The sequence below is a fragment of the Corvus hawaiiensis genome, chromosome 8 (assembly GCF_020740725.1).
Source record: "Corvus hawaiiensis isolate bCorHaw1 chromosome 8, bCorHaw1.pri.cur, whole genome shotgun sequence".
NCBI classification, from domain to species: domain Eukaryota; kingdom Metazoa; phylum Chordata; class Aves; order Passeriformes; family Corvidae; genus Corvus; species Corvus hawaiiensis.
This window is the reverse complement of record NC_063220.1, coordinates 21,391,263-21,409,453: the sequence shown is the minus strand read 5'-3', so window position 1 is coordinate 21,409,453 and position 18,191 is coordinate 21,391,263. Positions and strand designations below refer to the sequence as shown.

The following is an 18,191-nucleotide window of genomic DNA, read 5'->3' as shown; positions in this document are numbered from 1 at the left end:
TGTGACAGCATGCAGTTAGTCCTGTATGTTTGGACTGGGCTCAGACACGTGCTCCTGATTGCACACCTAATCCTTGTGAAGGGGCATCCTATTTTTTTCCTGGCATTCTACTAACAGACAGCTGCCAGCCTGCAGGTTAGGAAGCCTGTGGGCTTGCTAAAAGCTCTTGGAGAAAGCTCACTGTGCTAGTGCCATGCTGTCTGGCCCTCGCAGATACACACAGTATGCTAACAAGCTACCCTAAAAAACCAGAACCAATATTCACCAAAATGTCTGGGGAGATACGACTCATGTGGTAAGTGCATTATTAAAAAGAAGGACTTGTAATTCAATAGAAAGCTTTGTTTTAGGTGGAAATGCTATATCAAATAGAAAAATTGCACACAGAAGTTCTCTGAACCCTGCTCTGAATTGTCTCCATAGTCTCAAATGTTATTCATCATCAGAGACAGATCCATAACAGACTTGGAACAGTAATGTTCTTGAGTGCTGTCTTGGATTTGGCGAGCAGATTCCATAAAATCCTATCTGACCTTGTCACACTGAACTTTTCTGAAAAGAAATCTAGAAAACTGCTTGTAAGTTGGGTCAAGTTGTTTTGCACCTTAGATATATTTCTATTTTCAAGGCAGCAAGGACCGGAAAGGATGTCTTAATGCTGTCAAATACTGTCCTTCCAGCTCTGCCTTGTGAACCTTCTGGAGAGAGCAAAGGAGAGCAGTTCTTGGTAAGACCACGCATCCTTTTTTGAGGAAGCCATCAAGTGCATCTTCTTCCTTCCCTCTCTGTGCAAACCAGCCTGTGTAACATTCCTCTGCCAGTTCTGTGTTGCTAGAGCAGTAGTTCACATGTCACTGCAATGCTACAAAAGAGAATTTTCCAGGATTTTTTTTTCCTTTGTCAGGCAGGATCATGCCTTGTTTTCTCTCTCTTTTGCTCTGCAACTCCCATCCTCCCATCCTGCCCTTCCCCCCACCAAATCATGACCTGTTCTCTTTGGTCGCTCTCTCTGCCTGTCCTGGTATGACACCAAGTCTTCACTGCAGCCTTTCCCCACCCCCTCTTTATATCCAGCTTATAGCTGACCTTAGTTGCTACTCCTGTGGCAGGGTAGCTGCTTGCTCCTGCCTACGCTCATACTTGCAGGTCTCCGGGGTGCTTGTAGAAGTGAATCATAGAATCACCAAATATCCTGAGCTGGAAGGGACTCACCAGGATCACTGAAGTCCAGCTCCTGGCACTGACCAGGACCATCCCCAAGAGTGTGCCTGAGAGTGTTGACCAAACACTCCTTGAACTCTGTCAGGTTGGTGCTGTGATCACTTCCCTGAGGAACCTGTTCCAGGGTCTAACCACCTGCTGAAGGGTACAGAACCTTTTCCTATCCAACATAAACTTCCCCTGACTCAGCTTCAGGTCATTTCCTCAGATCCTGTCACTGGTCACCAGAGAGGAAAGATCGGTACCTGTCCCTCCTCTTCCTCTCACGAGGAAGTTGTAAGTTGCAATGAGGTCTCTCCTCAGCTTCCTCTTCTCTAGGCTGAACAGACCAAGTGACCTCAGCCATTCTTCAAAAGCCTTCCCCTCAAGGTCCTTTGCCATCTTCATGGTCCTTCTTTGGATGCTCTTTATATGTTTCTTACATTGTGGTGCCCAAAACTGTCCTCAGGACTTGAGGTGAGGCTGCCCCAGTGCACAGCAGAGCAAGACAATCCCCTCATTGCCTGGCTGGAGATGCTGTCCCTGATGCCCCCCCAGGACAGGGTTGGCCCTCCAGGCTGCCAGGGCAGTGCTGGCTCATATTCAACTTGCCATCGACCGGGACCCTCAGATGTCTTTCTGTAGGGCTGCTCTCCAGAATCTCATTACCCAGTCTGTACATAGATAGCCAAGTGTTACGGTCCTGCCTGATGTTCAGAGGTCACCAGCAGTGACCTTCAGCTGTCTTTTGGGTACCTGGTAAATTAAGATTTATATGAAGTTACTTGCTGACTTTACTATAGAGAACCAAAGTATGCATTTTCTTCTACAGGCTTTTTCAGTTTGTTTTTTATATTTCAAAATGAAAAATAGTTTTATTTATAAGCACGAATTTATTGGTTAAAATGTGAAGTAAGGAAAGAGTCCACAATTATGGTGAGATGGAAGGAATATAGGAGGGGAAACTTGGACTTCAAAAGCAAGAAATCTGTGCTGGAATCACACATTAATTCAAACTCTGGTCACTAAATGCAAACGTATTTGCTATTTAAAATGTAGCATAATTGCTGGTAGCAGCAAGCTGTTTATCCTAAAAATATTTCTTTCTCCAAAGAACATAGACGCATGCTCTGTCCCACACAGGTTCAACAATCCTAGTGACTTCCTCCTCCCACAGACCTTGTATCTCTGAGTTCTTGGTCTCCCTGACAGCTCAGTGAGTAGTCTCTTGCCCTAGGTTTCAGAGTTAGGCTAAAGAAATGCCACTCTTAAATATGACAAAGGGTGATTGATTGCACAAGCAGGACCTGAGCCAGTTGATATAAATCTGCCTCTATCACAGATGTATAAGCACTGGGGCACGTGACATATGTTCTGTGCTCAGGAGCCAGATGCTTAGGGAAGTTAAGCAGAGATTACATTAGAGTGGTATTGGATGGACCAAGCTGACCGATAGAAGGAAATAAAGAAGTCTTCCCAGGTCTCCAAGTCCACTGGTTGATTTGTCCATTGCTGTATTTTTACATGAGCTCAGTATAAAGGGAAGATTTTTTCTTCTGGCTCTCCATAGTTTATTTAGTCCCTGGACCATTTTCTTCTAAAGCAGGGATTTGCTGTTTTAGGATACCTTTGTCAGAGCTGGGTGGAAGACAGAACTTTTTAAGGCAGGACATCTTTGTATTTTCAGGAGACTTTAGAAGCCTCATGAATACATCATTATCTTGGGTTAGCCTGTTTTTTGGCACATTGGCATTGCTAGCCAGATATTTTCTTGGAATGGGCAGCAGCACTGGGTGCTTCAGAAGAATCGGTGGGCTGGAGTACCCAGCTGGAGACTGCACAGAGTACTTGTGACTAGTGTAAGTCAGTTTGCTTTGCCCACTTAGGGTACGATAGGCAGCACTTCATGTCTTGACCACTCTTGTTTCATTCATTCTCTTGCTGTTTCTCAGTGTGTGCTGTGTTGGTCTGAAGGCTGTAGAAATGATCACATCTTTCCTCTTCACTTTTTAGTAATGCAGTAAGGGAGCTCAGATATGCTTCTTTTGGCTGCAGTTTCATTACAGAAACCTGGCATCAAAGCTTTCAAGCAATTCCACCTGTCTAGGGAGCTGTATAAAGACTGCACAAGTAGTTTAATCCGTTGACCTTTTGTCAATATTTAGTTATATCAGTGGCCCTTTATGAAGCTATTGCATGTACATGTACTTGGTAGGATTTGCTGTTAATCTGCTCTGGGTTGAGGCAGGTGCCCTATGCAGCACCTTACTTGCTATCTTGTGCTGCTCTCTTCTGTGTGTATTCCTTACTTTCAACCATGCGTGGCAACACTGTAATCCTCCCGTCAGGTATTAAAAGTTACAGGCCAGGAAGTGTTACAGGTGAATCTAAAATGATTGGGGGTTTTTTTTGTGGTAGGGAGTGGGAAAATCACTGTAAGATATGTCTTCAGGCCAGAGGGAGAGATGGATTAGATGAAGGATAAGCTGTTCTTTTATTTCTTTGGATTCTCTGAAATACTTATGATAATGATTTGGAGGAAAGGCCAGTGAAATCCTGGTCAATTTTAACTGCGAGAACAACCGTGTTTTGCCCAGGGTTCCATGTGTTTTGTAATTTCACAACCAAGAGTCATGAGGGAGGTTCTCAGAACTGTGTGACATAGAATGTAAAATTTAGAAAATTGCAAAATATAGCATAATTAGCCTGAAGCTTGCAGTTTGTGGCCTGACCTTTTCTTCTTGATATGAATATCAGCTAGCCAGCTTCTGTTTCTGAAATCCTCAGCATCCAGCGCATACACCAATGTTGCAGATGCAGCTAACTGAGGCTCTGTTCCTTCAATATTCTTTTCCTTTTCTTGCCCTGTTCCTTCTGGTGTACTTGTACACTTAGGAAACCAGGGTAAAGAAATCTGTCACATTCTCAATGGGTGAGGATGGTTAAAACTTTAATAGCTCTCCCACAGGGATTGCATTGAGCACAGGGACTTACTTAAACTCCTTCATTCTTAAAACAATGAATGACTTGACTGCAGGATTTGCAGCTGTGGTGCCTCAGTATTACAGCATTTGAGGCTTTCTTTTGTCTTCCAGAGATCTAACTAGCTGGAGTGTCTGTTTTAGACCAATTCCCTGTCCTTGGTGCATCCTAATGGAGATGTTACATGTGGTATAGACTTGATTTGCTCTTAATTCTGATGCATTTTGTGTTTTGGGGAATTCTGCCTTCATCCTAAACTTCCGCATCAAGGTAAGGTAGTTCTGGCGTGATCCACCAGGACTTGTTGCTGAGACAGTACAAGTGAGCAGCCAGCACTGTAAACAAACTAATGCCAGTGCAGGGACTCAGAGCAGCTTCCTACACAAAGCCTTTATTACTATTTTTATTTTATTATCTATTTGCTTTCACATCTTTTTCAGTGTTTTCCTTGTCTGAAAGGGCGAGCTTTATAACACATCCTCACCTGTCTGAGGTCCCAGCCCTTGAGGGACAACTCCTGAAAACAGGAGCAAGGGCAAGAAGAGACACACAAGTCGATGATAGCCAAATGGGAACCTCTGAGCCCTAATGGTGATTGTGACTACCTCTCCTACTTGCCCACTTGCACAGAGATGGTGTTGTTCAGTGCAGGCTTTGTGCCCACCAGGAGATGAGCAGCAGGGATGCTGTGGGCTTAAGAATTGGTTTGCACGACTGGCAGCAGCATTTATCTAGGCCAGCAGGGATGCAGGGAGTGAGTGACTCACTCAGGGATTCACGCGCGCTTTCCCCCTCTCCCCCCGCCCCGTCTCAGCTGTGGCTTGGTCATCAGCCATTTGGGAACTAGCAGCTTTATTTGGTTGCTGTTTGCAGAGGGCAGTTTCTGTTAGGGTTGTTAATTTTATCAACTGCCTTCAAAGCTAACTGACTTCAGAGAAGACTTCAATTTGCCTTTGCTGCTCTCTTCTCCTTCCCTGCTGATAGGGCTGTCACCCAAACAGCTGATCTGGCACTGAACTTGGCTAAGGAGGTGAGAACAAGCAAATGGGCTGGAGGCAGAAACTTCCTAAGCTGCTCCGCCACCAGCACTGTTTTGGATGGTGGCTGCTGTGGTTAGGCTGAGTGCCCTCTCTGGGCACCTCCTTGGATGTGAGGACTGGAGGGTCTTATGGCTTTGCTCCAGCTGAACAGAGAAACATGTTTCAGTGTGTGGTGGAGGAGTGAATATGGGTACAGTGTGAAGAATGGGAAAGTGTTTAAATAATTGAAACACGAAAAACTGATTAGTTTGTGATGATAACAGTTGCTAAACTAATCAGAAGTTGCCAGACTTACTCTCTGTTGAACTGTGGGTGATGTGGTCAGTAAGGCTGCTGAGGGTTATGGCCCATGAGGGAGAGCAGCCTGCCCTGGGCAGCCACAGTGCTGCCCTTTGCTCCCTGTCACCAAGGCCAACAGGTCTCATCTCTGAGCTGGGCTTTCTCATCTCACATGATCCCGTTCTCCTCCTGCTGTCCCTTTTGGTGGATGCTCTGTCCTTCCGATGCTTCATACTTGTGGCTTTGGCTTCCCTCTGGACACTTCTTTAGTTATCTTTGTCTCCTGTCTCTGTTCCTGTCTATAAGTTAATGTTTTTCTTTTAGAAGCACATTTTATACTTGTATTTCCCAGGGCCTGGAGGACACACTTTCTAGGCCTTCCTGCCCGCTGGCTGCTGTCACTTCAGATCCTGGGTGTGTTAGATATAAGCAGCTTGCTGTCCCTATGTCCGGAATGGTGCTACCTGCTCTGCCACTGCTCCCCTCCTCTGCTGGGTCACAGGACCCAGGAATCTCTTTTTGCTACAGAGACCAGTCCTCCAGCACAGGTGACTAGTTAGTTAGTTAGTTATTTTAGGTGATGGGCCATACTGCTTTTTCCCATGTTCCTCAGCTGTCTGTGAGCTTATGAGCTATGTATTTCTGTGCTGGGACTGCAGCAGTATCTTCACAGTATACACCTGTAGTTGTCCTCTGCCTGCTGTGCCGAAGGACTGCAGTATTTGGATACGCTGCTTGACAGAAGAACTGAAGAAAAGGAGAGAGGCTTAGGAAGGGGCAAGGATCACCTTTGCTAGAATTCCCCTTGAAATGAAGATAGCAGTTTTAGTCATAGGATAAGCAAGGTCCCAAGTCTCATTTTGCTAGACCAGCTGTCCAGGTAGAGATAGCAAAAAAAGTAAGCATAAACCCACATTTTTTTACTGTGCTGTCTGCTGTGAATGGTGCCTGTTTGGAAGCTTCTTATAGCAGGGAGTGCTGCAGTCTAGAGCCCATCTTAGTGTTCCATGGAGCTCATATTGGACTGTGAAGGCTTCTCAGGCACTGGCCATAGGAGACCATGTTCTGCTGTCATTTTTGGATTTGAAATTCAACCTCTTTGTAGAAATAACATTTGTAGGGCAGAAGTGTTCCTTTTAGGTCAAAGCTGAGGCTGCCTGGTGGGTAGTGTGGAGAAGCTTTTTCTGCCACTCTTCTCATTTATGTGTTCTGTAGACAAAGGAGGGTTTAGTCTTCAGACACGTTGGCTCAACATCTTAACCGCCACCTCATTAAAACTGAATCTCAACTGAGAAAAGTTCCTTTGTAGCCATCAGTGTTAGTGCTTTAATAACTGTTTCACTGCACTGTATTTCTCCTTCTGACATACGTCCCTTTCCCCTCATTTTTTTGCCTGGGATAGGCAGCAATTTACAGAACTGTGTGCTCTGAGATAACATGAGAGCTATGGTTTCAATCCCTCACCTTCAGTCTTTGTTTGTGGCTCAGTATACGGGGTGGACTTCATCAGTGAGAATGTTCTGGGTGTGTTGTCTGTTAATCAGCAAATCTGACCATCTCTTGAGATTTGGTAAGTGTCTGTTGGCTTGATATGGTGCTGTGGAATTCAATGCCAAAATGTACCACATAATTTAGATCCAAATAATAGCAAAAGACTTGGTGGGGGGGAGCTGTAGATGACCTTAAAATTAGTATTACGGTAATGTAGCAGCATTAAATGCCTCCAGGCAAACAAGATCTAAACTGATCTAGCCAGGAGCATTAAACATTCATCAAAACAAGAAATTAACTTAGCCAGAGAATAAATCAAAACTGTAGCATAACAGCAGTTTTTTGGGAAAAAGTTGCAAGTCAGGTGCCTCATTCCTTGGGAATCCAAAAACAAGCATGGTAATGGAACAGGGTGACCACTTTAAAGTTGTTGTGCTCACCAGATTGTCCAAATCTGGAGCTTTCATGTGAAGGAAGCTATTTTCAGGCTGTGCTCTTGTCAAGTGCAATGTAGTCTTTGTTGGGTGGCAGTTCCCAAAGAGACTAAATGTTGTGTTTTTTTTTTTTTAAAGAAAAATATTTTTTCCAGTTCTGAACACCAGACCTTAAATAAAAATTCCTTAGGTCCTAGCATCCAATTGAAGTTGGATTTCATGCTCCCCCGAGTGAGACATGATGAGGTATCAGAGCAATACTAATTCTGCCCCTATTAGTTTTGCTTTGAGTGTTCAAAATCCATTCGATCTGAACTGCATTGTTTCTATCTTCATTTCTCTTTCTGCGGAGGGATGAAAAACAGGGTAGTGAAAGGCCCAGGTTCCAAAGATCTGAGTTTGTTCACAGACTTGTCACTGGCATGTTCTCTGGTTTCAGTACCTCTACTTTTCTTCTGCAGTTCTTTAAAGGTAGGGAGAGAAACCTTTTGCTTTAAGGGTTTTCTGGCCTTATAGTAAATATTTGTTAGACACATAGAGATTCTCCAAAAAAAGATGTTATGGAAGTAGTTGTTCATTTATGAGGATATTTTGTTTGTTTTCTAATGTATTTTTTCCACCATTTAATTATCTGTCTTCTAGAAATTTGCCAGAATTTCTGTTTTTCCCAAATCTCTGCTTGTGCTGTGAAGGTACAGGGCAATTCAAGAGTGGTCTCCAAAGGGCACCTAGGGAAATACATTATTGTACAGCTCTGTGTGAGCTAAGAGTTGCTGGCATGTGTGTTTTCCTGCCCATCTCATAGCAGAAAGCATTATGGAACCCATTTAAAATTTAGACTGCATATTTTTTTTAAAAATCACTCGTCCCCTCCTGATCTCTGTGAGAGCATGTTGGGATGCTCTTTATTTAAGCGTGTATCCTACAGCCAGCCTCTTGTATCTGAAACATTCCCCCTCAACTTTCTAACAAAAAAAGAGAATTGTGTTGTGTGTGTGCAAGTTAGCATTGTTCCTGCAGCCTCCTGCCTCAACATCTCCTAACCCACAACTTCTCCCTTTCTCTGTGAGGGGCCATAGCCTGTGTAGGAGAGACCAGCTCCTTGAATGCCTTCAGTGGATCCGCTGGAGTGCAAAAGCTGGTGTCCCACCTCTTTTCGGACTTGATGGTTGGCCTTTAGGCGTGTGAGTTGCCAGTTTCTCCTGTTGTGCATTTGCTCTCCCTCTCTGCTGTGAGAGTGTCTGGGGGAAGGGGCTGTGGTGAAGGAGGGCTGTGGGTAGAGGATCTGCTCTTGGTCTCAGTGAAGTTTCTGGTAAGCTGGTCACATGAAGCAAAAAATACATCAGCTCCCTTCCCCCATACACCAGAGTGTTTCTTGGCTCTGCACCCAAACTAGCAGCTGAGCACGTGATTTACTTGTAAAATGCAGTTTAAAAAAAATGGTGCCCTTGCAGATGGGATGGGAGAGCTGGACTGGGGCTGCCCTGTGTGCAGCTGGGGCTGCCGTCAAAGGGCAGGGGGAGGGATGTCTCCCTGCTGAGTTGCTGAAACAACAAGGGGGATATGGGACTAAAGAGGAAGGTGCAAGCTGCAGGAGGCAAAATGGAGGAGAATGTGCTGAACCACAGCCTTACGGGGGAAGGAGGTGGGGGTGCTGCATGTGGGGCAGGGACAAGGAAGGGGAGGGCTCTGTTGCACGTGGTATAGGGGGCTGTGCTTTGCGGGTTGGGCTGCACAAGTACTCTGAACTGAAGGTCTTGCAAGATACACAGAAGTGACTGGGACAGAGTTGGAGTAATTTTTGCTCTGTTTTGGTGCAAGAAAGGGGAAGTTGTTTGACCATTCACAGCTGGGGAGCTCAGCTGTCTGTTTTGAAAACTTCATTCATTTTGCTAGTTGTGTTTGTACCCCACAGTTCTTCCTTTCAGTGGGATGTAGGCTTTCCAAAACTTTTTAAATTACACTAAGCCAATATGCCCAAGAAGACCTAAAATAAGCTGTTAGGCTCACCACACACTTAGTGGGGACCTTCAAGCAAATGCCCCCAATATGCCAGGCTGGCCAGTAGGGCAATTGCACCATTCTTAGGGGGTGTGAAATTGCACCACATTTCTTCCTGTGTCAGGGCTGTGATGGGTGCACTAATGCTTCCTGGCCACAGCAGATAAAATAAAAGAATTCCTGCCCTTTGCTGTGCTTCTGTCAGCCTGACAGCATTTGGGGTTGGTGATCTCCATTGCTTCAGATTAGGAGGAAGGTGGCTGCATTTTTGTTCGTGTCAGCTGGAGGATGTATTGCTTCAGAGGGGTGCTACAGTGTGCTGCTGCAGGAATGGTTGCCTGTACCTCCCACTGCAGTACTGGTTTTCCTTGTGTTCCATTCCACCTTGAGCAAGGAAGAAGTTTGTAAAGCAAGAAATGGCACTGTTTGCAGTAGCCAATGGAACAGGTGGAGTTGGTGGATGATGGGTAGTTTTAATGGTCAGTTGGTAGAATACTTAATTATTGCAGCAGACTGTAGGTACCAGCTTTGTGGCTGTAGGTGTTAATCTAGCATACAGCTTTGCAGGCAACCTCTGAGGTGAAACATTTCCTTCCCACACATTCCACCACCAAACCTGGAAGGTTTGTTTTGTCTGTGATTTGCCTCCATCATGGTGGCATGAAATAAACTGATGGTTAGCAGGGAAAAAGACAGGGAATGAAATTCAGGTCAGAGGCTCTTGGAAATTCTTCACTGGTTTTTAGCAACTAAAGTAAATAGTTGATGGGAAAAGCAGATAATAATAAAGCAGAGTTGGCACAGGCCTTGTATATCCCACTAGCAGCATGGGAACGATGACTGGGGAGATGGAGAGATGTTTATCTTGCCAGCAAGAGGGGTTGTTATGCCCTGAGAAATGTGGACCACAAACAGGGGTCGCACATGAGATGGTATGTGTGTCATGTCAGAGCTTATTGAAGACTCTGACTGGGGCCTGAGTGGTGCTTTGGCCTCTGTCAGTTGTTCTGTAGGCAGGTATCCTCCACTCTCCTCAGGCAGTCACGGTGCTGGCTCATTTGTTGGTGGCTGCATTGACACCGAGGCTTCCGGCTGAATCCACTGGGCTCTACTTGGCTCATTGCATTTTGCTGAGTAAGACTGGGAACAGTAAAGCTTTTAAAACAGCCTGAAGAGCAGGGGCTGCAGGAGCCTGTGTCTCGTGGGGAGGGGGCAGTGTATGTTGTGGGAGGGATGTCTCATGAAAGGGTTTACAAAATGCTGCTCTGAGTGCGGCAGCAAGTTCAGAAGGAGTTCCCTTCCCCAGATTCTGAGTTTATCTCAAGTTTGAAGCCAAGGACTACATCTGCAGCGGATGGCTGGGGTGCTTGCTCCTTCCCCTTCCTGAATGCACATGCATTTATATTTCATGTTGCTTTGCAATGCTGGCTTTGGCCAAACTGTAGGATCTTCTGCAGGCAAGAACCTAAGCAAATGGTGGCCATTCTCTCTGAGATAGTGAAAACTCCCAATATGGCTTTATCTGTGCCTTTGTAGGCAAAGAATGGCATGTTAGGTTTGAACACACTTGGTCTGCTCACATCGTTAATTGCTACGGAGATCACTCTCACCTATAGCAGCGAGCCTGTGCTGATTCACTGATTTGACCTCCTTTGACTCTTGAAGTTCCTGGAAGGTTGCCGGTGGCTGTGAGAGCGCAAGCTCCCCACTTCCTGTTAATGTGCACATCGGTGTGCTGCTGTTTTGCTTTATATGGTGTACAGTAGGTAATACTCAGGGTATGTGTTCCTGTTGAAAACAAGTGGATAGGAATTCTCTTTCCCTTACCAGGTCCACCTGCTGGATAATCCAAAGAGAAATTTTGGACAAGTTGTTTACTGATAAACTGAAAAATATACATGTGATTAGAAAAGGCAGCTTTGCGTGACACCACACGCAACTGCAATGTCAAAGGTGTACACTATGACTTTCTTTGAAAGATTCCTCTCTTCTAGGTATTTTTAATAGCTTTTTTCCTTTTGCCACTGTTGTATACATATTAATATCTGCCTTCAGTTAGATTATCTTTGCAAGGTAAGTACAAGGTAATGGAATGCAGGAAAAGAGAATAAATTGCCTTGGCCCACTCTTCAGGGTGCTCATTGGAGATACAAATAGAATTACTTAAACCATCTTGACTTCTATTCCATGGTGTTCATAGTCTGATTTCTGTGTTACTTGAACAGAAAAGTGGAAACTGTGCTAAGTTTATGTAGGTTGTTCCTTTGAATTTGTTTGTTTTGGTTTTCCAGTACAGTAATACCAAGGGGTTCACAGATACTAGTGTGTATAAACAGAGCTTGTGACCAATTGTGTGGACTTAACATTGTCTTTAAGATCCGTGTGTGTATATGTACTCTTAGGGGTAATATTACACTTTTACACGTGGAGTTGTTTGTTTCTGGGAAGTTGCAAGAGTGTGGGAAAAGGCTGTTACAAGGTGTTAATATTACAAGGTGTTAATAGTGGTTTTACTGGAGGAAAGGCTTTGTCAGAAGATATGTTTGCCAGCATTTCTTGAAAGAAATCTTGTATTTGTTTATTGTGTCATGTTGGCACTTGAATCTCCTCCTTCTGTCTCTAGCTGAAGGCAAGTGATGAGGATTTTGCCACTCTCTTGTTTCTCTAGCTTTCAGTGGCTGAGAAAAGTGGAGCTTTGCTCTTTCATCTTCACATGCTGGCTCCAGACATTTCTTAGCCTCGGTGACTTTGTGACTCTTGCACAGCAGAGATGCTGGAGGTGCTGTTTGGGTGTGGGAGCCCCTCTGCCCTCACACTTGGTACATCACGGCACTGGGGTCATTCTGCACTGAGAGGCTGGAAAACAGTCTCAGGCTTTCAGAAATGTTGCCTGCAATGGCAGTAGTATGCTGCTACAGATTTAATAATTGTAGCTGGTCTTTGAAACGGCAGTGTAGAAACACTGAAATGGAAATGTCGAAGGAGGGAGGGAGGAGTATTTGGGAAGTGTCATTACATGCTTATTTTCTTTACATTTTTCCTTAGGCATCTGCTCTTAGCCCTTGTCAGAAAGGATATACTGAATCTATGGGGGCCTCTGGTCATTCCTAAGGCCTAGGATGGTTTTTATGTTTGTTTCTACTAATACTGCAGATAGGGAAGTGGTGTCAGTCTGAGACTTGCTGGTATCCCTGTTTAAGGTGGTGGTGTGGTATGGCAAGTGCTGTGAGAATGCTGAGACATCTCAGTTGTTCTATAGTACAGTCTTGCTGGAAAAAATAAGAGAATATGGGGAAAAGCCTGTGGCTTGAGGTGCAGGATGAGGGAGCTAACTCTCTTTTGCTGGGAATGTTTCAGAGAGGAAGTTTAAATTTAACCAAGCAAAGAAAAGCATGAAGGAACCTGAAGGCTCAGACTAGTCTCGCACTACAAAATGTATTTGATGTAAATTCGATTTCTGTCTTGAAGCAGCTCAAATGGTATCTTAGCAGCTGGCACCAATTGACTATCTCCCGGAATTGGCATGATGACAGCAATCAAACTGAATTTATTGCTTTGAGTTTGATTCTTCTTCCGGACTCTTCCCATTCTCAGAAATGTAATCTAGGATGTGTTCCCACAGGAATGATGGTTGCAAGCCTCCTTTAATGGCAAGGACAGAGCATGGTCCTAGTGCAGGATGAAGACAGATGGACTGTAGTATTGAACAGCCAGATTGTATATTTCAGTTGAGAATGGGAATATTATGTGTTTGTAAAGGGAGGAACACTGTTTTTTTTCTTCATGACACAGATTCTTATCACAGAGCTGATTCACATCTAAGTGTTAGTTTTCTTGATGCTTCTTTTTACTGCTTTAGGAAAGAATCTCCCTTTTCACTGAAGTGGCTAAAATTTAGGCTGCTAGAAGTTATCCCCCCCTCCTTTTTCTTTTTCCTTTCTTAAGGCAGGTGTACTAAATAAAGAGTGAGCTTTAGCCACAGGACCTCAGTATAGCTGCAGTTTGGTAAAGTAAGCCAGTAAATGTTGCAGTAAATGTAGTCCTTTGCACAGGGAACCATTTTGAAACAGTGCTGTGTTTCTAATGCTTGTTGAAGAAAGTATGTTAGAATTAAGTTTTTACACCTTGTTTTCTGGTAGGTGTGAAATTAATCACTTTCACTGATAAGTCTTGGTTTGATTTATGTCAATAATTTTTTTGTTCAGTATTTCAATTAGTTTTTAATGCTGACTTCTACTTCCTCTTGCCAGAAGAGGGAATGACCTGAAATAGGGGTGGTTTTTCTCACATTTGTTCCTAGAGCAATAAATGTCAGTGTTCCTTGGGCAGGTGGAGGGTATGGGATTCACAAAGGGCACTTCTCTTTCAACCTCCCTGGCCATTGATCCTTCGTGGAGCTTGCGGCAAAGCTGTGGCTGGAGAGCGTGTTCACATGGCAGCTCCCCATAGCTGAAACAGAACCCTCCTGTGCATCTCTTGGGAGCAGGAGTCAGTCAGGGCATCACAGCTCTGTCTGAAGTCAGGAGGATCTCGTGCTGTGCTGCCAGTGCAGGGTGGCAGTGTTGGCACCTGACACCTAACCAGCTCCTCCTGCTCTCTGGCTCGGGTTTGGCCCTCACCCCGCCTGCTTGGGACTGATCTCCTTTTTGGGTTTGTGTCATTCTTCAGGCTCTGCCTCTCACAAGCATACCTCAGCTCCGTGCAGACAGGTCTCCCTGCACTTCCCTGGCAGCCCCTTTTCCTCAAACAGCTTCCTAACAAGCTGATTAAGCACAGTGACCTTTTTCTTCATCTTTTTGTTGTTGTTGTTATGTAAATGTTCTCACTTGGCAGCTCTAGACTACTGGGATGTGTAGGTATCCTGTACCCTGTGTCTGAAAATGTTCTCCAGGTCTTGGGTACCCTTGGAGGAGAAAGACCTGGTGAGGAAAAACGTCCTGCAAAGCAGCCATGCATGTAGTGGCTAGAGTAGAAAACTGGGAACTATTTCCCTGGGGAAAAATGGATCCCAGAAATTTGGTCTCATGTTATTCATCCATCTCTGCCACTACATCGTTGGGATATCAGACTGAACTGGCCAGACAATAAAATTATTTTCTTAGCAAAGAGTAAGAAGTGTGCATCAGTATAAAACCAGTCATATTCCACACTCTGCTGGAGATGGCCAGGTGTTTGTGAAGTAAAGCTGTCTGCATTTTGGGTTTTATTTCTGTTGGGTACACCTTTCTTTAGCATCAAGTTATCCTGAGTATCTGCTGAAGTTTGATGTATTGTGGACAATCAGGACAAACTGTACTAGTTTTGGTCTGCTGTCTTCTGTACTCAGGCAGGGTTGTTGTTTTAACCTTCTCAGCTAGAGTTTCTTACAGCAGTGGGTTTACCAATTGTGCACAGCCATTTCTGTCCATCCATTGTGCATGAAGAGTCCTGCCCCAGTGAGCGGACTGCATGTTTGTATAAAATGGAGCAGTTTCATTTTTGTAGGTCCTTGACTGTTACAAGTGATGCCAACACAGTCATTCTTGTTTTCTATTTAAGTAAATCCCTGGCCAAATCAAAACCCATCCCAAAGAAATCCCAGTTCTCTTAAAAGGCATTTTCTCATCAGGTATGTTCTAAGGAAACCCAGCTGTAACATCACTAGAATGACAGGGCCATATTTACAGAGCAGTAATGTTAAAGATACTTGGGTTAAATGTAGGTTTACATCCTAAACAGAGATACAAAAATCATATCATATAAAGGACTGATAAATAGATACTCACACCTTAGTTTGTGTACCAAACATAAGTAAGTTTTCTCTTGTTTTTAAGCACCATCTTCTTAAGCATTTACGTTTTAAATTTAGCTGCAAAAGAGATACATAGAGTGCACTTTCCTGTCTTTGTAGATACTCATTGCTTCAGACTGCAGATAGAATAATTTTCCAAACAGCAAGATTTTTTTTTTTTTTTGGCTGGAAAACAGTAAATGAATATTAGATGAGTGTTTGTAATATCCTGTACTTAAGTTTTAAGCATCAGCTATTGTTCAGGGCTAGACAGCTCTGTAACATAGCAGGAAAAGAGCTTAATGAAATCCAATATTTGGAAGCAGGAGGTAGATGAATTCAGACTTGGAACAGCAGTGCCGAATTTTAACAGGAAGGATAGCTAACATTTGGAGTAATTTCTGTGGGTGTATGACTTTATTTATCACTTGAAATCTTGCATTTGAACCCTTATGTTATCTAAAGGATATACTTTGTTTTAGGCAAGATATGGAAATTACTGGTTGAATTTCATGGTTTTGTGAAAGGTGGGAAATAGGCCCAATGTCCCAGGCCTAGAATGCTGTAAGGTAGGTCAGATGTGTTGTTGTGTTCCTGTTAGCTATGAGATGTTCTTCCACTGTGCATTAAGAATGCACAAATGACTTCAAGAAATAAGTTTTATCTTTAGGGCAGAGGGAAGAGAAATTATTTCTTTGCAAGCTCTTGGTAAGTAAGGGATCTTTTAATTGTTATTTTAATATAGTTAAGACTACTTTGCATTTTAAAGTTCAGAGAGACCCTGTATGAGAGAGGCATTAAAGCCAACTCATTCGCTGCTCTGCTGGACTCAAAAAGTTTCGAATGTTTTGTCTCCTACTGGGAATAACCTTTGTTAGACCAGAGTAAGGTAGAAAATTGAGATTCTGTTTTTATTCGTTATGCATTTAGGTACCAGGTTGTTCCCCACGAGTACCAAATTGACTCTGGTGCTGATTTGATGAGAGTTAAATGTCTACACCATGCCAAAGACCACCAGATGATGAAGACCGTTGGGGATGGGGTGGGGGAGCATTTATCAAGTCACTGGTTAGGCTGTGTCCTGATGCTGCCTGGAAGAGGACAGGTGATCCTCCAGGAATGGGAGCTGTGATCCTCTAGGACCTGCGGCAGGAAACCCGCCCAGCCTGACCTTTCACTGCTCTAAGTTGTGGTGGCTGACTACTGCGGGCTGGTGCTCCCGGGGCTGGAGTGTGCTTTTTCTCTGTGAGTTGTGCTTGAGTTGGCCTGTTTTGTTGTCCTGGAGACAGAAGAGTGTGGTATGCTTTCCCCCCAACCAGAAATAGTTTCCTGTACCTTGTGACTGGAGTGCTGTACTCCTCCTCTGGTCTCCGGCCAGGCTGTGTGGTGCTGGAGGGATGGGGTGTGGGGTGGTGACCTCTTGTCACAAGTTCTGGTGTGGCTGCTGCCCATGAACACTAGCTGCCCTGCCAGCTCCCCTCCCTCTGCACGATGGTGTAGGATTTCAGGGGAGCAATTGCTCTTGATTTACATCTCCCATGGCATTTTGATGGTTATGTCATTTTGTTTGAGCCTTGCTCGTGTCAGCTGTCTGTTCTGACTGTCAGGACTTGGTGGCTGAGTAGCACGTGGTGAGCTCTTGCCTCTTCTTCCCCCTTTGCTCAGCTGTTTTTGCTGTCTGCTTCTCTGTGTCCTTGTACTTGGGAACAGATTCTCAGCAAGTATAACTGTGCACAAGGGCAATGTGATCTGGGTGGATGAAGGATCCCCTTCTGCAGGAGTTCCAAGTAGAGCTGGGAGGGAAAGTGGGGAACTTGCAAGACCCAAGCATGCAAGCAGGCTGTGGATAGTTAAACTGTTGTCCTGCTGTGAGAATCTGTCCTGCGTGCAAAGTGTGCAGCACTGTCTGTTACCTTGCAACTGTGTTTTGCAATACTTCATTTGTGAGATGTGCTGCTAAAAGGGAAGCCAAGACACCCCCACCCCTCTCTACCAATGCAGGTGAGAAAGTGCTTGCACTGCACCAAGGCCTCAGGAGCATGGAAGCTCTCCAGGCTTTCTTGCTGCCTGGTATTTTATTGGAGAGTGGTTCTGGCATAGAACTCTAAAATATATGCAACAACAACAATAATTTCCAGGACTGAAAAGGAAGGAGAGATGAAAGGAGTAATTTACCTTCCCCCATCCCTGAACAGTAGCAGATGAGGATGTAAGCACATCTCAGCCCTATAAAGTATTAACTGGGACATTTTCAATAGTTCAGCAGTGGAATCGTGCAATGCCCTGAGCTTCTATTCCCAGCCTGGGAGAGGAAAGTGTTCTGTGCTGTGATTTGGCTCAGTCTCTGTCTTCTGCTCATGGGGAAGAGAACAGTTGCCCAAAGCCTCCTTTTCAGAGAGAAGGGAAGATGATGCAGAGACCAAGGAGCTGAACAGGCAGTTTTCAGGCAGAGTAGTGCAGTGCAGCTTTGTTGAAGTGGGTCTCTAGTGGAGTTCCTATGAATCAAAGGGTGCTGCATTCCTACCAGTGATCTGCTGAGTAGTCCAACCAGCCAAGGGTCCTGCTTACTCCTGTGGAGGTCTGTGTGTCACAGGGGTACAGAGTCACACCTGTGCTAGAGAGGAAATGTCAAGAGTGGGCAGGGACTGCTAATTCCTCTTGCTATGTTCTTTTGATGGGAACGGGGAGTCCAAGCACTGGAAGTTCTTACTTGTCTCGTTCTAGGCATCTGCATCCACAAAAGTCTAGACTTCAGCAGCTGCCAGGGCTGCCTAAAAGATTTTGTCTCCCTCAGTTCCTTTCAGTCAATCTGTGCTTGTCCAGTGTGAGCATTTCACAGGAGAAGATGGGGGTGTTGTAGTGTAAATTCAGGAGTCAACCATTGCTGTAGTGAAAAGTCTCAGTGGCTAAAAAGCCCCCTGCTTCTTGACTGAGAAAGGCAGAGTTGCTCCAACTCCTTCTCCTTTCTTTGAACTCGCACATGGGAAGAGAAAC

The 18,191-nt window shown here is 44.6% G+C and overlaps 1 protein-coding gene across 15 annotated transcripts in view; it reads left to right on the top strand.

Moving 5' to 3' along the window:
• Positions 1-18,191, top strand: part of CAMK2G (calcium/calmodulin dependent protein kinase II gamma) — a 119,919-nt gene that overhangs the window by 35,059 nt on the left and 66,669 nt on the right. The gene's annotated exons all lie outside the window — the stretch shown is intronic.